Source organism: Aotus nancymaae, unplaced genomic scaffold, assembly GCF_030222135.1.
Source record: "Aotus nancymaae isolate 86718 unplaced genomic scaffold, 86718_ANA_hifiasm-v0.15.2.pri h1tg000011l, whole genome shotgun sequence".
NCBI classification, from domain to species: domain Eukaryota; kingdom Metazoa; phylum Chordata; class Mammalia; order Primates; family Aotidae; genus Aotus; species Aotus nancymaae.
The window spans coordinates 23,681,264-23,703,822 of NW_026988422.1; the positions used below are offsets into that span (position 1 = coordinate 23,681,264).

The 22,559-nt window shown below is 35.9% G+C and overlaps 1 protein-coding gene across 3 annotated transcripts in view; it reads right to left on the bottom strand.

Moving 5' to 3' along the window:
* The window catches only part of G2E3 (G2/M-phase specific E3 ubiquitin protein ligase), a 60,642-nt gene extending 50,216 nt beyond the window's left edge, over positions 1 to 10,426 (bottom strand). For 2 of the 3 annotated variants that reach the window (XM_064374706.1, XM_064374705.1), the window contains exon 1: positions 10,312 to 10,420. The gene's annotated coding sequence lies outside the window, so the exon portion shown is untranslated. Of the gene's footprint in view, positions 1 to 10,311 lie in introns of all 3 variants that reach the window. The other variant, XM_012468327.3, reaches the window with a different exon arrangement.
* Between the last annotated feature and the right edge of the window lie 12,133 nt (positions 10,427 to 22,559).

The following is a 22,559-nucleotide window of genomic DNA, read 5'->3' on the forward strand; positions in this document are numbered from 1 at the left end:
AAGGGACTTAGATGCATAATTTATTTTCTGAAAAACTCTTAAAACTCAATAATACAGGCCAGGCATGGTGGCTCATGCCTATAATCCTAGCACTTTGGGAGGCCGAGGCGGGCGGATCACGAGGTCAAGGCTGAGGCAGGAAAATTGCTTGAACCCAGGAGGTGGAGATTGCAGTGAACCGAGATTGCGCCACTGCACTCCAGCCTGTCGCCTGGAGACAGAGTGAGACTCTGTATCAAAAAAAAAAAAAAAAAAAAAAACTCAGTAATACAGAACACATCAGTAAAAATGGTGGAGCAAGGAGCTCTGTGTACCTCCCCAGAAACACAAAAAAATCTGGCAAAAAACTCACAATCAACAATGTCTCAACAGAGAATGTCAATAAAGAAATAGAAATGATAAAAAGGAAACAAATTCTGCAGCTGAAAAGTACAACTGAAATAATAAATTTATTACAGAGTTAACAGCATGTTTGAGCTGGCAAAAGAAAGAATCGAACTTGAAGACAAGTTAGTTGAAATTATCCAGTCTGAAGAGTAGAAAGGAAAAAAATGAAAAAGAATCAGAGCCCAAGAGACTATGAGACACTATCAAGTATAACAATATATGCTTTATGGGAAGTACAGGGACAGGAGAAAATGGAACAGAAAGAATGTTTGAAGAAGTAATAGCCAAAAACTTCCCAAATTTCATGTAAGACTGAAATCTATACATTTTAAGAAGCTCAAGATCTTTAATCAGGACAAATTCTAGGAGATCCACATTGAGACACAGTATAGTCAAACCAACAAAAGCAAAGAGAGGATCCTGAAAGCGGCAAGAGAGAAGTGACTAACATATACAAGACATCCCCAATAAGATTAAGAGCCAATTCCTCATTAGAAACCATAGAGTGCCAGAAGGCAGTAAGATGATATATTTAAAGTGCTGAAAGACCGAAAAAATCCAAACCTGTCAGCAAAGAATCCTATATGCAGAAAACTATGTTTCAAAAGTGAAGATCAGTACACATACTCACATGGAAGGCAGGCAAGTAAACAAATATTTCATACACATGCAGTGTAGCCTCATAGGGGTGGTGACATTATATCGTAATTGTGAAGGATAAATAGCAGAAAAAGTATTCCAAGTACAGTGTGTGCAAAGGCACAGCAGTGTGTGAAAGCATGGTATGTTTGGGGAATGTCAGGAATTTATTCTGGAAATTGCTCTTGCTGATTCTGCTTTTTGGTTAGATTATATAAATCTCCTTGAATTGAATAATCAGATAATAATATAATCCCCCCCTTCACCAGCTGGTCCTAACTCTGCCTCAGTGAGCAGGTCTTATTCCAGTCCTAGCCCCTTCCACTGACCAAGTAAGGCTCTAAATAACTAGCCCAATCCAAACTACCCTTCTTAAAGCAGGTGGCATCTTTTTACCACAGTTCAGGCAATAAAGGCTGTTCTGTCACAGCTCCCACAGGACCAGGTCTTCTCCTGTCTAAAAAAGAAGGCAATTAAACTCTAAGATTCTAGACAGGACCCAGGCAGAGGAATATGGCAGAAAGAACATTACACTTAAATCATACATTTCTGTGTTTGAACTCCTGACTCTGCCTTGTGTCCAATGGAGATGTTAATACTTACTTATTAGGATTCTTATATGCAAAGCAGAAGAAGTAATTCGAGGGAGAGAAGGAAGGGTAAAAATAATTCAGAAAGATCAGAGGTTTCTGAGATCAAAAAAGACCATAAAGTTTCCAGGCCCCTAACTGTTAACTGTGGTTATCCCTGGAGAGAGAGAATGGAGTAGGTAGGGGCTTTTTCTTTTAATTTCTGATAAATGTTGGCATTGTTTGAATTTTTTTTTTTTTACAATGAACATGATTTTCTACCTGAAATGTATTTAGCATATATATTATACCTCAATAAAAAGTTTCTTAAAAATTTATATTCTTTGGAAAATCATCCAGAAGACAGAAGTACTGGTAGACCTGAAGTCCAGAGTGAAAAAAAGACTTTTAGTAGATGTGCCCTACTAGAGATGCTAATGGGACACCAGACAGTGACTAGAAGCCATATAAGGAAATAAAAACACCAGTAAAGGTAACTACAGAAGTAAATATAAAAGCCAGTAGTAGTGTTATTGCACTTTTGGTAATTCCCTTTTTCCTATATGATTTAAAAGAAAAACTCATAAGATAATTATAAAGCAAAGTTATTGGGCACATTATGCATAAATGTAAAATGAGCACAAAATATAAAAATGTAATTTGATACAATAACATTTAGAAGAAGGATGAGATATATAGAAGTGTAATTTTTGTAACTATGAAAGCTAAATGGGTATTAATTCAAGCAAGGTTGTTACAAGATATTAACTGTAATCCCCAAGATAGCCACTAAGAATATTACTAATAAATACGTGCAGAAAAGGTAATGAGAAGGGAATCAAAATGGTATGCTATACAAATCAATTAAACAAAAGGGAGTAATGAAGGAAATGAGGAAGAGAAAAGATATGACATATAGAAAACAAATACTAAAATGGCAGAAATCCTTACTTAACAGTAATTAAATATAAATGAATTACACTCTCCAATTAAAAGGTAAAGGTTGACAGAATGCATTTTTAAAAAATCCATACATATACTACCTACTAGAGTCAAGCTATAGATCCCAAAACACAAATAGATGGAAAGCAAAAGGACAGAATAAGATACTTCAAACAAACAGTAATCAAAAGTAAGCTTGAGTATTTATAGTAGTATCAGACAAAACACGCTTTAAGTTGAAGATTGCTATAGGACTCAAAGAAGGACATTAAAGACTAAAAAGCTCAATCCCTCAAGAAGACAAGACAATTATAGACACAAACCCACCTAATAAGTGTCCCAAAATATATGAGGCAAAATTTGACAGAAATGAAAGGAGAAATACTTTAGACTTAACAGACATATACTGAACACTCCACCCTACAACAACAGAATGAAATATTCTTCTTAAATGCACATACAACAATATCCATGGATAGACCACATTTTAGACCACAAAACAATACACTTTAAAAGACTGAAATCACACAAAATATCTTCTCCAACGACTATGGAATGAAACTAGAAATCAGTAACAAAAGTAAAACTGGAAAATTAAAAAACATGCAGAGATTAAATAACACAACTTTAAATAGACAAAAGGTCAAAAAAGAAATCACAAGGGAAATTAGAAAATACTTAGAGACAAATACAATCAAGCCCCCAAAACAGTAACCCAATTTTATACCCAAAGAAACCAGAAAAAGAGCAAACTAAACCCAAAGCTAGCAGAAGGAAGGAAATAATTTAGAGTGCAGATAATGTAATAAAAAACTTTTTAAAACTGAGAATCAATGAAATAAAAATTGCTTCTTTGAGAAGATCAACAAAATTGAAAACGTTAAGTTAGATGACCCAGAGAAAAAGAGAGGATTCAAATTACTAAATCAGAAGAAATGAAAGTGGGACACTGCTACAAACCTAATAGAAATAAAGAGAATTAAATGGGACTATCATGAACAATTGTATGCTAAGAAGTTAAATAGTTAATAAATTAAAAAATAAGTTAAATAAATAACAAGTGACTCAAGAAGAAATAGAAAATTTCAACAAATCTACAAACAAGAGATTGAATCACTAATGAAGAACCTCCCAACAAATAAAAGTCCTAGCCCAGATGGCTTCGCTGGTGAATCTTACTAAATATTTAAAGAAAAATTGGCACCAATCTTTCTCAAACCCCTCCAAAAGATACAAGGGGACACTTACTAACTCATTTTATGAAGCGAGCAATACCCTGATACCAAAGCCAGATAAACACATCACAGAAAATAAAATTACAAGCCAATCTCTCTTATGAAAATAGATGCACATATCCTTAACAAACTACCAGCAAATTGAATTCTGATTAAGAAAATTTTGTAGCATGACCAAGTGGGATTTATCCCAGGAATGTAAAGTTGTTTCAACATATGGAAATTAATTAACGTAATACACCATATTACGAGAGAAAAAAGAAAAAGGACGCATGCTCATCTCAATAGATGCAGAAAAAGCATTGACAAAATTCGTTGATAAAAACACTCAAACATTTAGGAATATAAGGGAACTTCCTCAGCATCCATGGAAAAACCTTTAATTAACATAGGGATTGGTGAAAGACTGCACAATTTCCACCTAAGATCTGGAACAAAACAAAGATACATCCTTGCACCACTTCTACTCAACACTGAACCAGAAGGTCTATTCAGAGCAATAAAGCAAGAAAAGGGATAAAAGGCACCCAAATTGAAAGCAAGAAAGCATAATCTTACATGTAGAATTTTCTAGAGAATTCACAAAAAAACTGTTAGAGCTACTAAACGAATTCAGGTAAGTAACAGGATGTAAGCTCAATAGACAAATATCAGTTGTATTTCTATACAACAATGAACAATCCAAAAAAAAAAATCAAGTAAATAATTCCATTTACAATAGCATAAAAATTACTTAGTAATAAATGTAACCATGGCGGTATAGGAATTGTGCACTGAAAACTACAAAACAGTGCTGAAAGAAATTAAAAAATCCTAAATAAATGGAAAGACACTTTGCATCTATGGGTTGAAAGACTTTATCATTAAGATGGTTATACTCCTCAAAGCAATTTATAGATTTGATACAATTTCTATCATAATCCCAATGGCCTTTTTTGCAGGACTGGAAAGCTGAGCCTAAATTGCAAGCAATCCTGAATAGTCAAAAGGATTTCCAAAAAGAAAAAGTTAGCAGATTCAAATTTTCCGATTCCAAACTTACTACAAATCCATAGAAATCAAGACAATGTGGTACTGGCACAAGGACAGACATACACATCATGGGAAAGAAGAAAGAGTCAATAAATAAACTCACATTTTTTATAGTAAACTGATTTTCAATAAGGGTGCCAAGACCATTAAATGGGAAGAAAACAGTCTCTTCAATAAATGGTCTTAGGACAACCGGATAGCCATGTAAAAAGGAATGAAGTTGAACCCCTACCTCAAATGCTATTCAAAAAAATCAACTTGAAATGGATCAAAGACCTAAATGTAAAAGAGAACTATAAATCTCCTAAGTGAAAATGCAGGAGTCAATTTTCATGACTTTGTATTTGGCAATCGTTTCTGAGATATGACACCAAAAGCACAAGCAACAAGAAAACAATAAATTGAACTTTACCAAAATCTAAAACTTGTGCATCAAATGACAATCCACAGAATGCGAGAAAATATTTGGAAATCATATAACCTGATAAGGGTCTAGTATCTAGAATACATTAGAAATGCAATGCAACAACAAAAAGACAAGTAATCCAATTTAAAAATTGGACAAAAGGTCTGAATAGACATTTCTCCAAAGAAAATATTCAAATGGTCAACAAGCACATGAAAAAATGCTCATCACTACTATTAGGGATAAGTAAATCAAAGCCACAATGAGATTCCACTTCATGTCCACTAGGGTAGCTATAATAATCACGCTTTAAAAGTAAAGAGCAAGTGTTAATGATGATATGGAGAAATTAGAACCTTTACATATCGCTAATGGGAAAGTAAATGATGCAGCAAAGGAGAAAAACATTTGGCAATTCCACAACATATTAAACAAGACTACCATATCACCCAGCAATTCCACTAGATATATACCCAAAAGAAGTGAAATATTTCAATTCAAACAAAAACCTGTATACATATGTTCATAGCCACACTATTTACAAAAGATATCACTAAATCACTACATCACAAAGAATCTAATTATACATCATTGGTAAATGGCTATACAGAAAAAGTGGTATAGCTATACAATGATTATGTGGCTATAAAAAGGAATAAAGTACTGATACATGCCGTAACATAGTCACTACAGCACAAAGAAACAATCTGATTATACACCATTGATAAATGGCTATACAAAAATGTGGTACAGCTATACAATGATTATGTGGCTATAAAAAGGAATAAAGTACTGCTATATGCCATAACATAGATAAACCTAGAAAATATTAAGTGAGAGAAGTCAGACATAAAAGGTTACATATATTTTGGAAATAGGTAAAGATGATGGTTGCATAACATTGGGAATGTACTAAGTCACTGAAATGTCCACTTTAAAATGGCTAATTTTTGACCGGGCATGGTGGCTCACACCTGTAATTCCAGCACTTTGGGAGGTTGAGGTGGAAGGATTGCTTGAGGCCAGGAGTTTGAGACCAGCCCGGGCAACACAGTGATATCCTGTATCTCCAAAAAAAAAAAAAAAATTTAATTAGCCAGTCTCGGTGGCACATGCCTGTAGTCCTAGCTGCCTGGGAAGCTGAGGTGGGAGGACTGCTGGAGCCCAGGAGTTGGAGGCTGCAGTGAACTATGATTGTGTAACTGCAACTCCAGCCTTAGGTGACAGAGTGAGACTCTAATTATTTTATAAAATTAATAAATATAAAATAAATTTTATAAATGTGAATTTTACCTCAAAAAAAGGCCAAATGTACACCTATCATGATGCAGCAAAGAGAAATAAGACATATCCATTGTACACAAAGGTTGATAGAAAGTTTATTTGTAATAACTAAAAACTATAACAACGAAAATATATAAAATAAACTATGGTATATTCATAGAGAATACAGTTACTAAAACTCACTGAACTTTACCCCTAAAATGGGTGACTTTCATTGCATACAATGTTTATTAACAATTTTAATTAAAACAAAAAGATACGTTTAAGATAAAAGGCAACAAAGTTACAAGTTTACAGTAAGTTATAAATATATAACTAGTCCTCAGGAAACAGGTGTCATCCTCTCCCCGGCCCCACTCCGTCACCCAATGGGTCCATATGTCCATTTTCATGTTTCTTCATGATTCCACTGCCATAGTAATACTTAAGACCTTTCTGGCTTGGCTTCCAACAGATTTGTGATATCCCAATCCCAAAATTCAAGAAATCACACGGTCTAGCCTGTATCAGATATGCAGCTCTGATATTAATACCTGTACCACTTTTGTTGGAGAAGTGGTATGGGATGGGATCATATTTAGAACTCTATGTTCCTTAGACCAACCCTACCCCACTGGTCGTCAGAATGATGCCCCTACATTGTTGGGCAGATTTTTAAAAGAAAAGCTGTGGGCAAGGAGATTAGGTAACTGTCTTAACTGTTCAAACCGAAAGGGAAAACTTTTCTGTTTTTTTAATTCCCTAACATTTTGAATTAAGATACTTTTTATTACACTTCACATATATCAATCTTATAATTAAAAAAAAAAAACTGTCAAGAGGAAATTAAATATTTAAAAAATACATTTAAAGTTACTAAATCTTTTGGTGCTTCAGTTTCTTCATCTTAATATAGAGATAATAAAATGGCTGTGAAGATTAAGTTAGAAAATATGTATAAAGCATTAAAATTCATGAATATTAACAAATATTGCTCCGGATATTTTTCCCACTTGAAATGTCTTCTGAGACTATAATTTCAATACTTATTTTTCCACATTAAGTTTATAAACCATATGCTATGACTAAAATCTCTAATAAACTACGAACAATTACATACTATCATCTCAGAAAAAAGCCAAGCCTTAAAAAAAAAACTGAGTAATTAACACAAGACACAATGTGTTAAATTGTTAAAATAACAAGTACTCACTGAACATACACAGTTTCAGATTATCAGGACACTCACTGTTCTGCACTGTGCACTGCAGACACAAAAATTAAAAGGACAAGGGCAGTCTTGCGCTATATATTTATAAGCAAATTACACTGAGGGAGAAGCACCGCCTGGTGAAGTCTTTAAACCCATTTGGGTAAAGTCTTATATGGAAATAAAAAGGCCAATGGCTAAACATGCATAAAATGTGATAAGAAATAGATTTGGAGAATTCTAGTAGTACTGATGGAACATCAGTAGGTTGGAAGAGAGTGGCAGAATATTACGAAGATGTTCCTTGGAAAGAGAAGTTGGTACCAGACTCTGAAGGGCTCTGTAAAAAGAAAAAAGGAAAGCTAAGAAATTTGGATTATATATGGTAGACAATGGGAAGCCATCAGAGATTTTTATGGAGCAATATCTGGAGGGAGACAGCAGAGAGGCAAAATACATTACTTTTTTAAAAAAAGCATAAACTTTTGAGTTAAATCTAATTTCTGACTGTAGTTCCAACGTGTTAGTTGTGTGAGAACAAATTACTGAGCCTCTCTTAGTCTGTTTTATTTGAAGATAATAACTACCTTTACAGTGATATTGTAAAGATTAATGAGAGAATGTATGTGATGCGATTTTTACAGTTTAGTAACTCTATGTAATTGGAGACTTATGTATCATTTGGTCTGTGCCACACACTATTCTAAGGTCTTTGTATATATTAACTCATTTAACCCTCACAATAATCCTACAAAGTAGGTAACCCCGTTATATGGTAGAGGGAAACGAAGTACAGAGAGGTTAAACAGCTTGCCCAGGGTCACCAGCTATCATATCAAGTGGTGGAGATGGGATTCAAAACAAGGCAACCTGGCCCCAGTTTCATGGCTTTAATCAACACATTATAATGCCTCTCTAAGAAAGATCAAATCAGTGTTTGTAAAACTCATACAATTTTCTAACCTTTCAGTTAGACTCTTCAAAATGCAGACTCCATAATAACCCAGCTGGTCAATGAATAAAGGAGACGAAAAGGCAGGGCGGTGGAACTAAACCTTATCCCTATTGTTTGCAAAATGCAGACTCTCAAAATGCCATCCTCCAGACCTACAGATTCAGAATCTGAGATTTGAAGTGCAGGAATCAGCATTGAACAAATCCTTCAAGGTAATAGATACACAATAAATTTTGAAACTCACTGATTTAAGAAAGCAAAAACTCAAAATAATTCAGGTAGGAAAAAAAGAAAAGAGATTAGGATATAGAGATCAATTTTTAAAAATTAACATTTGCCGATAACACATATGAAATGAGCAGAAAGGCTTAGAGAAGGATAGACAATGTCTTTGTTTCAAAGACAATATATGAAAAATGTTCATATTTCAACTATCCTCAACACCGAGTATTTAAATCTACACTTCCTGACTAACACTGAAAACAAAAGTTCAACAGCAGGAAGGATGGGGGTGTTGGAATAGCCAGCAGTGGATGAAGGAATGTCTTTATTTGAATATTATGAAGTCCCACTTTTAAAAAGATATTTATGTATTTATATGGTACAATACCCCGGTGTTAAAATCTTAAGAGGAGCTTAAAATTTCTTTTCGTTAAGCTACACAAAACTGACGATTTTTAATAAAGCAAGATATAAAACTAGTACACATTTAAAGTTCCCATTTACAGTTTACATTTATGGAACACATTTAAACTATTCCAGAAAGCATGACTTTACTATTGGGTCAAATTCATATTTCAGATAGTTTATCATTAAAAAATAAATTAAAAAAAAAAAAGGAAGCCCAAAATAAAATCCAAAGAAAACAGATGCTCAAAGCATTAGTGGAGTACTTCCAAAAAGACTCCATAATAACTCAGTTGGTCAATGAATAAAGGAGACGAAAAGGCAGGGCGGTGGAACTAAACCTTATCCCTATTGTTTGCAAACTAAGACCCTAGTGAATAACCACCACTGTTACTACAGCCGGTTTAAATAAGCAAGAGTCTCGGATTTTTGCGGTACATGAAAAATGTCAACCGTGAAAGAAAAATATCCGGGTTTTAAATACAAAGGATACTCGGATTTCGGTTTAAATCCCCACCAGGCATTTCAAAGACTGTCACTTCCCTGTAGTACAGGGTTAATTAACACTGCCTGGGTATCTCTTAGGAGGAACTTGGAGGTAAGTAAAGCATCTTTTCATTCTAAATCTGCCCCAACCTTCCATCTTTCATAAAAAGAGATTCGCTTATACGTGGCAACTCTTCCACAGTAAGATTTAACTACTGTTGAAAAGCTTCAGCATTCGACCGAATTGGTGGAAATAAACTATGGGTTACCAAAAGAAAGCCACGGAGAACGCGTATAAACAAGGCTTACTCGCAGTGGGCAGGCAGGGCCTCGGAATCCTCAACACTGAGGGCTGGCTGGTGTGTGCAACCGTCGAGAGCGCTGGTCAGGCAGACGCCCCCAGTGCCCCGAATTCCCAGAGCCTCCAGGCCCGGCCCCAGCACCCGACGTCCCAAAGAGGCCCCCGCTGCGCTGTCCGGCCTCCCGACACACTGTACCACCCCACGGTCCCGCTTCTCTCCCTGGAACACTCGGCGTTTTCCCGTTCCCCATTTACTCACCAAGATGCGCTGGGCAGAAGTTCCAGAGCGTCAGTGTCACTTTTCCCTGCCCGCTCGGCGCCGCGGCACGCCGACCGAGAGCAGCCACACTCAACGGCCCACAAGATTCAAATTCGTCCACTTCCGCTCCCAAACCCGGAAGGAGCGATAGGCCCTGCCCCCGAGGGGCGGGACCCCCGGAGGAGCTGGCGGTGCGGAAGAGCCCGAGCGCTCCCGCCCGCCTGGCGCCGTAACGCTGCTGCTCGGTGCTAACTTGGCTGTGTCGCCTTCGCTTGTCTTGTCAGGTCCCTCTTCCCATTTAGGAGCTCAGAAAAACTCGGGGCTCAGGGTCGTTGTCTTCGCCTATTTGTTCTTGAGGGGATTCTCTTGATTCTGAAATGGACAGAGACGTGCTGAAGTTTCGTCACCTTCGAGGAATGGGGCGAATGAAAGCACAAACAGCTGCGAGGGTTTTATCTTTCCCCTCATCCTCGAGGAAACAGCAGCAATAGCAAGAAGGAAAAAAAAACAAACCTTACAAATACTTAGTGCAGCCTTTCCTGAGCCTCCTCAGTCCTATCCCGGCACAGTTAGGGCTTTTAACTCTTTCTGTCCCCAGTTTGGGGAAAACAGAAAGCCAAGTTCACCCGTATTCAGCCAGAAGTTGAAAATAAGTGGTCAGACCAATTTCTGGTCTCAAACTGATGGTAACTGTTAGAAAGCAATAAATCTTATTCCCGCCCCCACCCCCCCCGGCCCGCATAAGGGCTCACTTTACGAGATTATTAAGTATTGTCCTGTGAGATTATTGGAATAACACTATCTTTTCCTTTATTGAGGACCACAGTACATCTTTGATCCAAAATGTCTTAAGCTTCTGAAGAGACATCTGGGAGCTTCCAGAAATTAAAGGAAGGACTGGAAATGCTAGGACTACAGAATTCTGACTTTTATAGCTGTAATTGATGTTGCCGCCAGATCATCCTCACATCTAACATTAGCATTGAACCTAAACTGATCAGTTCACAGCAATCCATGACGGCATACTTTTAGCCTTTATAAAAAATACAATTTGAAAGGTTTACTAGATTTCTAGGAACCTATCCTACAGGTAATCTGACACAAGGAGTGGTAAAGCTATTAACTGATGTACTGTTTTTAACAGTGGAAGATAGAAAATAACCTGTGTCTACCAATAAAGAAGTGGTTTAAGGCAAGTAAGTTATGATACTTTAGCATCTACTATGCTGACACTGCGGGGACTAAATGTAATCAAGTAGATCAGCAGGTACTGAAATGAAAAATTGAAAAAAGTTTAAGAAGGACTATAGTATCCTTTGAAAGTATACGTGTGTATATGTTATACAAAATTGAGGGATGGATACATAAGCTGTAAACATCTCTGGGAGCAGGATTGATAATTGGAGTAGGAGGAGATGGAGGACTTTTACCTTTCATTTTATCACCAGTTGAATTTTTAAGATAATAAGCTTTGTTTTCTTTTGCAATTTTGTTATTTAAGGAAGATTGTTAGAAATTGAATATATTCTAGATATAGAATCAGGTTTATTAAGCGTATAAATTTGTTTGGATAGCCTATATCCATTCATTCATTCAGCGATTCGTTCAATAATTATATATAACGATTTTACCACACATTTTGTCATTCATGATATATTGTATTATTTTATGTTCTACATATCTGATATGACCCCATTAAATATATTGCTCCTTGAAGTTTCTTGAAGGCAGCAACTATGTCATATGTTTTCCTATGTCTTTCATAATTCTTGGCACTTTCCCACCATTAAGTCTTATCCTTCACAGGAATTAAATTCTCAAATCGCCCTGTACACAAAAGTTAAAATTGCCCTGGAAAAGCCACCCAGAAGATTATGTATATATATGTATGATTTTCTTTATACAACTCTATGGGCAAGTTTTTAATATTTTATTTTTTTGTTTGTCCCCGGAGTTGTCCTTGGTCAGTCCTTCTCTGCAACCCCAAATGATTTCTTCAGTTTCTTCCACTAAAATGTTGACAAAATCATTATCACCCCACAGCCTGGCTATCACTTGGAATAATGAGATTCAGTTCTCATCAGTAGTGGAGACCCCTGTAAAGTCATTCACATTTTTTCCCCTAAGATTAGCCAGGCTTAATTGTATTAATTGTCTAGGGCTAGAGTTCACTGAGTGGTCTATCTGGTTATTTGTGCTATTTAAAATGTTGTTCTTTTTTTTTCACCAGAATAAGTATAGATGATTCTGAATACAATCAATATTCAAGAAATGTTACAGCATTTCATGAACAAAAAAGATCTTTAATAAGTACCCACTGATTAAATCAAAGAGCCTGAGAAAATACAGACTTAAGGACTTTTGAAAGAAAATATTCATTGCAAAATACACTTAAATCTAACAAACCTGGCCATCAGACTGGGCATTCTGATAGCTTATAAACATTTTTAATTAAGTGAAATTAATATAAGTATTCCACTTAATAAATGCTGCAAAAATTGAAGAATAAAATTAAGAATTTTATTCAGTCTCTGATAATCCTTCAGTAATGTGAACTAGCTGAAAACTGAATTCTTAGAAAATTTGAGTCATAGCTAATACAACCTTCTCTCCTTCCTGCTTTCCTCTTCCTGTTCAATCCATATACAGCAGAAAACAAGACAAAAACACTTCTGGGACCAAGGGTCATCAATTTTACATGGAAGAAACAACATAAACTGCTTTGGCAGAAGAGTTCCTATAATCTACTCTAAAAGGTTCTTACCACAATCAACATGAGTAAAAGAAATTACAAAATGCTTAGAAATAAATTTTAAAGAAAATACACAAAATTAAATTAGAATTCAATTTAATTGTAATTTAAAATTTAAATACGGTTTTAAATAAATGTTCTTTCTAAAGAAAGATACAGAACCTGCTACTTTAAAATATAATTGGAGAATGTAAGTGATTTCAATGTTCAAATAGGAAAATTAATACATAAGAATTCTTAAAACATATTAGAAAAAGAAAACAGAGGTCAGGAGTAGACAATTTTCTTACTAGATAGTAAAAACTTACCACAAAGCTGCTACAAAGAGTAGCCAAAAAAAAAAAACCAGACGAAAAATATAGTATTAGCACAAAAAAGAAAAATAGAGAATCCAGAAAAATTAAACTATATAGAGAATATTAATATAAAGGTGATATTTCAGTTTCAGGAAAAGGATGGCTTCATTCATAAATAAACAAGAACTGGCAGTAACTGGCTGGTTATATGGAAGATAAAAAGTTAGGCCTGTACCTTTTATCATATAGCAAAATAAATTCTGGAAGGATTAAAGATTGAAATGAAAAAAAATAAAACAAGAGTATATTGGGAAAAGTTTAGAACAGTAACTGTGACTTTAAGTGGAAGAGACTTCTTAAACAAGGCAGGGCTAGGTGCAGTAGCTTTTGCCTGTAATCCCAGCACTTTGAGAAGCCAAGGCAGGAAGATCACTTCAAATCAGGAGTTTGAGACAGCCTGGGTAACATAACAAGACCCCTGTCTCTATGAATTTTTTAAAAAAATTTATCTGTGTGTGGTAGTGTGCACCTGTAGTCCCAGCTACTCAGGAGGCTGAGGTGGGAGGATCCCTTGAGCCCAAGAATTGGAGGTTGTACTGAGCTATGCACCACTGCACTCCAGCCTGGGTGACAGAGCAAGACAAGAATCCTAGAAGCCATAAAATAAAAGATGAGTACGTTTGATTATGTTAAAGTTTAAAATATTTGAAGAGCAAAGTGACCATGACACATTGAAAGATAAATGAGAGACCATGATAAAATATTTATAAAACATAGGGCACTACGTTAATAATTCTAACAGAAAAATTTTTATAATTTGTTGTCAAAAAGCAATCGAAATGGGCAGAAGAAATGAACAAGTAATTGATTGAAAAGGAAGTGAAAGAGGACAAGACACAAAAAATACTCAACCTTACTAACTCACTTTTGGGAATGCAAATCAACCAACCAAATACCAACTTTGCTTTATTGGATTAGCAAAAATTAAAACAATTCATAATATCCCATACAGGGAGGGTGAGGTGGTAAAATATACACTCTAAGCTACAGGAGCATACATTGCTACAACTCTTGGAAAGTAACTCAGGCTTTTCTTTGGGTTTCCCAAAGTAACTTTGGGATTCTCCTATAGAAATAAGCATATTAGTGCTTTTTGAACCACTGCTTATAATGGCTCCTAACTGGAAATGACTATCAAGAGGAAGATCATTGAATGAGTAAGGTAGGGTACATCCATCCTTTTAGGAGGCTATCCAAACTTGTGTTGCTTTGCCCCATAAACCATTGCCTCCAAAGTTAGGGCTATTGAACCCCAAAAGACATGCAAATAAGAAGGTGGTATGATATTCTTTAGAGAAATATCAATACTCTGTTATATAGTAATGATGATAAACCTGGCACTCATTCTTAAATCAGCACCCTCCTAGAATTAATATACACTTTTGGGCTAAATTGTCCTTTACAGGAACTCATTCCTCACCTGGGTTAGCCATATTGAACTTCTGGTAACCCCCTCTTGCTTTTCAAATGAGTCAGATTTTTTTGACCCTCATCACCTACCTACATTTGAAGCAAATACTTGACTAATACTTAGGGCAAATCCATCCCTGAATGTCTCTGTTCACTTTTATCTTTCATCCTGAGGATAAATTTCTAGCTTTATGTCTAGTCTCTCTCCTCAGCAATAACTATTAATATTCTGCCTGGTATTGATATCACCTCACTTATCTGTTGCCTTGATTAGATACCATCCCTGAGATCTTAAAAGGAAAATTTTTAATTAAGTTTTCTGATACTCCAAGCCCATTGTCTATGTACTTGGATCTTTTGACCTTAAGTGTTCATCTGACTGCTGTTCAGTGTCTTGTAAGTTAAACACACCTAATAGAGTCATACTATAAGAAGTGTGCTTGGAGGCTGGGTGCAGCGGCTCACACCTGCATTGTATATGGCTCACATAAATGATGTCACAATCAGTTCCTCCTCAGAATACAGGTCATTGTAGAACTCTATTCCCAAACTTCTACTTCACTAATCTCTAACAATAATGTAGAAGCATGAAATAGAGGTAATTCTCTTCTCCGCAGTTGACTTTATATCTTAATCATTTCTACTCTACTTATGATCTCATTACTGCTCCCGTATTTACCTGAGATTTGTTTTTTTACTTCCTCCTTTAATGGTCTTTTTTTCTTCTTCCCCTCTCTGTGCTCACTGTCTTTATCTGTTGCTTAGGCTTCATCTAGGATCCTCAGCAATATTTGAATACTTTGGAATATACTTAATATTTCTAATTATGGCATTAATGCTACAAAATTTTCATCCCATGATTCCAAAATAAATTAGCCTATGTTATCATTATTAATTATTGAGACAGGATTTTTTCTGTCACTCAGGTTGGAAGTGTAGGGGTATGATCATGGCTCACTGCAGTTTCATCTGCCTGGGCTCAAGTGATCCTCTCATTTCAGCCTTTCAAGTAGCTGGGACCACAGGCATGCACTGCCATGCCCAGCTAATTTTTTTTTTTTTTTTAATTTTTGTAGAGATTAGGCGGTCTCACTATGTTGCCCAGACTGTTCTTGAACTCCTGGGTTCAAGTGATCCTCCTGCCTCAGCCTTCAAAAGTGTGGAGATTACAGGTGTGAAACACTGCCCCAGCCATAGCCCATATTATTGATCACCTATTGTGTAGAAGTTATAATGATAATATCATACAAAATAAGTACATGACCTTTATTAGTGTACGACCCCATGGTTAATACAAATTTGCCACATTTCTGCTATGCTGTCAGCAGTGCTAATATGTTTCTGAATGCAGTTGTATTCATTTTACCAAGCCAAAAAGGCTTGCTGCCTGATGCACTAAAAGCCAATATATGATGAAACTGGGCTTTTGAGAAAAGAAAAACTTTTTATTATAAGTTGACTCACAAGAAGACAGGAGTTCAGCTCAAAACCGTCTCTCTGTGCTGGTTTTACTTTTGTTAGAAAAAGTTTAGGGGGTGATTCTAAGACTACCAGGTGATGGGTGGAATAAAAGGGGAGGTCTGGAAAGTCCTCAGGCATGACCAGTTATCTCTTTGTGCCTCCTCATGGGTCACTGCTGCAAATTTAGGGGGAGTTAATATGAAACGTGGTAGAAATTCAGGCTGTGACATCAACAAATTTGCTCTATACAAACTCCAGTTGGCTACATTGGTTCCAACAGATTTCATCCAGTTTTTAAAAATCTCTCATGTAGATTAGAGGGAGTTTCAGCTTTTAATGTCTGTTAGTTATTGGTTTCTTTAACTCTTTGGAGCACAATTTCATTTATATGTTTACTAATATGTTTCTTATATTCTTTTGCCTGATCAGTCTTTTTATATCAATTTTTGAACTTAAATTAAAATACATTTTCAGAAAAGTCGATTGCCTGCTATCAAACAGAAATCTTTTTCTTATTGTCTATTTACTTGGATCTTTTGATCTAAAGTGTTCATCTAACTGCTGTTCAGTGTCTTGAAAGTTAAACACACCTCCTCCTGGCAGCAGGGAGCAGCACCCAAAACAGCCAATTTCAGGTCTTTTGTTTCAGGATTGTTTGGATAATAAGTAGCTATATAATAACCACAGTGATTTGGAATGGCATCATGCCTGCTGGGTAACTGTACAGATTTTACAAAGGATTCAAAGTTTGCTTATAGCCAGTATGAAACATGGTGTTTTAATATAGGTCAAAGATGTGGTATGTTTATGTTAACGTTAATCCTCTCTAAGTTGGTGTTTCAAAGAAATGGTTGTCTGGATTGCTTTTTAAAATTGCTGTCTTTTGGCCTGAAGTGTTTACATAGAAATCAGAGCCTCTTTACAGTTAAGAGTAACTCCAAATGCAGAAACGCACATTGGTAATGCCACCCAGAATAAATCAAGTAATGAACAACATGCTTGAACTGAATCTTTAACATTCTTGGATACAATTGCTGGCAATCAAAACTGTTTTCAGTTTATTCTGTGTACTTTGATTTTTTAATCCCTCCCAGAATACTCGAGAAAAATGACTCCGCAACTGAACTGATAAAGCAACTCAGTTACAATAAGCCCAATTCTTACCTGAGTGTTTTGTTGCGGGTGAAAGAAAACTTCAAATTCTCACAAAGGTCTAGGGCACAGCATTATCACTTAGGAAGCAGGCACTTGCTCAAAGGTTAGCTTCAACCGTTAGGGCCATTCCTTAGGAAACATTTTTCAAAGATAGTAAGTAGTACAATGTTAAGAGCAGACTTGAAAGCAAAACAGGCTGAGATTTAAATACTAGCTCTATTACTTACAAGCTAAGTATGAAGTACCCAACCCTTTGAGCTTCACTACACATTTCTAAGATGTAAATAATAATAACTACCTGACAGGTTTCTTGTGAACTCTAAATGAGAGAACATTTAATGGTAATTATAGTTAGGCAAATGGGTAAGACATACAGTTAACATCCCCTTCCTTCTCCTTTAAATGGCATTTGACATTCCATTCCCAGTATCCTTAGGCTGGTGAGCCACTGAAAGTCACAAAGGAATTGTCCTCCCAGGTGGATCTTCTTCCCTTCAGAACATTTGATACATTCCTCAGTGACCTGCTGTCTACTTTCCACCTTGGTAGTGATTTGAATTAATCCATGTTTATAGAAAGAGCTAATAAATTAGCTCTAATAGGTCATGTTTGTAACTGAAATAGTTAGTGAGAATTTCAGGGCAGTTTGATGTAATGTTTGCTATTTAGCCCCTGTATGATTTTTTTAATGGTTTGGGTTTGCAAGTCTGTATCTCCAAGGTGACTCACTTCTTAGGTATTGTACAGTAATAGGTATTAAACTTCAGTCTTCCAAAAGCAGTCATGATGGGGCAATGAGGATGCCTGTAGGTAAGGTTAACCAGCAAAAGGCATATGATTGGAAAAAAGAAAGGGAACTAACATTTGTTTAATACTTTCTACATTCAAAATACTGTGCTAAAACTATATGTTGATTTAATCTTGACAAAAAAGGTGATGAAACTAGGCCTTAATGAGATTAAATGATTTGTCCAAAGCCACAGCAGACAGAACTGGTATTTTAACAATAGCTTATTTGGTTAGACACATAGCTTGTTCTTTTTCCATTACATTATTTCAATTCACAGACCCCAGAAGAGATATGAGCAGTGATAAAACCCTAACACTAATCTAAAACAATCAGCTAATAGCAAAGTTTGTTTTTTTGTGAGAAATCTTCTGGTTCATCTATAGAGTTATAGGATGTTAGTTTGATAAGGAACCTCAGATATCATCTAGTTTTAGGTAGAGGCTTTGTTAATATTAGTACAGAGATGACTTCAGTACTAGACTGAAAGATGAATTAGATAAACAATTTTCAAAATGTGGCTCATGAAGTCAAACTATTTTCAAAATAATACTAGATGGTTTGCTTTTTTCACTTGTATTCTCTTACAAGTATACAACAGAGTTTTCCAGAGGCTGCATGGCATGTGATATTGCAACAGACTGAATGCAGAAACTGATATGAAAATCCAGTGATTCTCTATTAAGTTATCCATAAGAGAGATGTATATAAAGATAAAACAGCTCACACCTGTAATCCCAGCACTTTGGGAGGCCAAGGTGCGTGGATCACAAGGTCAGGAGTTCAAGACCAGCCTGGCCAACATGGTGAAACCCCATCTCTACTAAAAATACAAAAATTAGCTGGGCCTGGTGGCAGGCACCTGTAGTCCCGGCTACTCAGGAGGCTGAGGCAGGAGAATCACTTGAACCCAGGAGGCAGAGTTTGCAGTGAGCCAAGATTGTGCCATTGCACTCCAGCCTGGGCAACAAGAGCAAGACGCCATCTCAAAAAAAAAAAAAAAAAACACAAATATTTATGTTAACATGTAGTTTCATAATGTTATTTTAAATCATAATCCTACCTTTCAACCCAATGTTGGGCAGCTGTGCATATATTCCTGGAGCAGCTTACACACAGCTTGCAGGAACCGGGATGGGCAAAAAGGACCATGCCCTACAAATATTGGGGATCTGTGCTGCGATCATTGATTGCTGCATATGATCACAGAGATAGGCAAAGAGGTGGTGGTCATTATGGTTGCACTAACCCTCATTGTTGCAAACCCTCCCACACCTCTGGCTAAAGAAATGTCTAGAAGAGTTAAAGAGGCAGTGCCTTTTCTCTCCTATTATTTTTTTCTCTCTTCCCTTATGGAAGCCAGTCATTGAAGACTAGAACATTCAAAAGCAACTGCATATGTGAGGAAAATTATAAAGTCACCACACATGCCCAGGTGAAGCTGCAGGCTTAGCAAAGACCAGAGAAGGCCTTAAGTTTAAACCTCAGGCTGATCCTCAGCACAGACACAACCTATAGCAATAATGGCAACAATAATAATAATAATAAAACACAAAACACCAACAAAACCTAGGGAAGGGAGAGAACCTGATTTCCAAAGGTACCACATTATTAGATTCAAATGTACAGTTTTCAACAGCAATGACAAAATCACAAAGCATACAAAGAAACAGGAAAGTATGGTCTTTTCAAAGGGAAAAGAATCCAATAAACTGTCTTTGAAAAAGATTGGATGGCAGATCTACTAGACAAACAAAGACTTTAAAACAACTTTCTTAAAGATGCTCAAAGAACTAAAGGAAGAAATGACAGTCAACAAAATGATGTCTGAACAAAATGGAAAAATCATTAAAGAAATAAAAAGCATAAAAAGAAACAAAAAAAATCATGGAGCTAAAATTATAGTAAACAGAGTGAAAAAATTCACTAGAAGTATTAAAAAGCAGATTTAGGCAGGCAGGAGAAAGAATCAGTGACTTGAAAATGGAACAGTGAAAATTACTGAGTCTGAAAAACAGAAAGAAAAAGACTGAATAAAATGGAACTGAGCCCAAGAGACCTATGTGACACCATAGAGCTAAACAACACAGGCATTATGGTATTCCTAGAAAGAGAAGAGAAAGAGAAAGAGAATATCTGAAGAAATAATGGCTAAAAACTCCCCAAATTTGATGGAAGACATGAATATAAAAATCCAAGAAGCTCAACAAACTCAATGTATGCTGAACTCAGAGACCCACACCAAGATATTATAATCAAAATGTTGAAAGACAAAGAGAATTTTGAAAGCAGCAAGAGAAAAGTGATTTGTCACAAGGGGTCATAAGATTAACAGCAGATTTGTCATCAGACACTTTAGAGGCCAGAAGACAATGCACTTATGTTTTTTAAGTATTAAAAGAAAAACAATTGTCGAAGCAAAATTGTATTATAAAACCTAGTATTATAACAATGATGCATAACTTCATTTTTCCTAATGATTTAAAAGACTGATACATTAAAAAATAAACAATTATTAGTCTAAAAGCTGTTATGACAATCTTGGTTTGCAACACCGTGCTTTATTCTCTATGCAATTTAAGTGACTAATATGCTAGAAAATTATTAGCTTATGTTTTTGGACAGTGTATAAAATATGATTTTATGACATTGATAATCAAAAGGGTTAGAGATACAGCTGTTAAGGAAGCAGTGTTTGCATGTTATTGAAGTTAATATGGTATAAATTCAAATTAGAGTGTTATAACTTTAGGGTGTTATGTAATCTCATGGTAACCACAAGAAAATAGCCAAAGAATGTATACAAAATTATATGAGAAAGAAATTTAAACATTTCACTAGAAAATATCAACTTAACACAAAAGACAGTAATGCAGGAAATAGACAACCTATAAGGCATATAGAAAACAAATAGCAAAATAAAGGAATAAGTCCTTCCTTATAAATAATTACTCTAAATGTAAATGAATTAAATTCTCCAATCGAAAGACAGAGATTGGTAGAATGGACCAAAAAAAAAAAAAAAACTCACTAAAAGACTCACTTTAGATTCAAAGACATAAATATATTAACAGTGAAAGGATGAAAAGGGGTGTTCCATGCAAATAGTAACAAAAGGAGAACAGTAGTATCTAAACTAATATTAGAATGGCTCAAATTAAAAAGACTGATTATATCAAATGTTAACAAGGATTCCAAATAGAGGAGCTGGAACTCTGATACACTGTATAGGAATGTAAAATGATAGCACCACTATTGAAAACAGTTCTCTAGTTTCTTAAAAAGTTAAATACACATTTACCTTGCAATCCTGTCACTCCAACAAGACTTGCATACAACTGTTCATAGAAACTTTATAAATAACCAAAAATGGAAAATGTCTACCAATTGATAAATGTATAAACAATAAAATAAATATTATAACAAATTAACTATTGATACATACTATTATTTCAATGAATCTTAAAGTAATTATGCTTAGTGAAAGCCAGAAAAAAATATATACTGTATAGAATCACTTATGTAAGATTCCAGAAAATACAAACTAACTTATAGTGACAGAAAGTAGATATGTGGTTGCCTAGGGATCGGGTGGGGAATGGGGAGAAATTACAAAGGAACACAAGAAAATCTGGGGGAGTAATTATATTCAATGTCTTGATTAAACATGGTAATGGCTTCATAGGTATTTACATATGTCAAAAGTTATCAAATTGTACTATTGAATATATATGACTTATTTTAAGTGAATTATAAATAACATTGCTAGCAAAAATAGAGTTGGGGATTTTTAGGTAACTTTATTTGTCTCTTACTAGTTACAAAGTTGGTAGATTATAACAACACACATTTATTTTCTTACAGTTCTGGAGGCTAGGAGGCCCCTTCCTTCCTTCCTTCCCTCCCTCCTTCCCTCCTCTCCTTCCCTCCTTCCTTCCTTTCCTTTCCTCCTTCTTTCCCTTCCCTCCCTCCTTCCTTCCTTTCCTTCCCTTCTTCCTTCCTTTTCTTCCCTCCTTCTCTCCCTCCTTCCCTCCCCACCTTCCCTCCCTCCCTCCTTCCTTCCCTCCCTCCTTCCTCTCTTTCTTTCCTCCCTCCCCCCTCCTTCCTCTCTCTCTGTCTCTCTGTCTCTGTCTCTCTGTCTCTCTCTGTTGCCCAGGCTGGAGTGCAGGGGGCATGATCTCAGCTCACTGCAGCCTCCATCTTTCAGGTTCAAGTGATTCACCTGCCTCAGCCTCCCAAGTAGCTGGGACTACAGGCTGGTGCCACCATGCCCTAATTTTTGTATTTTTGGTAGAGGCAGGGTTTCACCATGTTGGCCAGGCTGCTC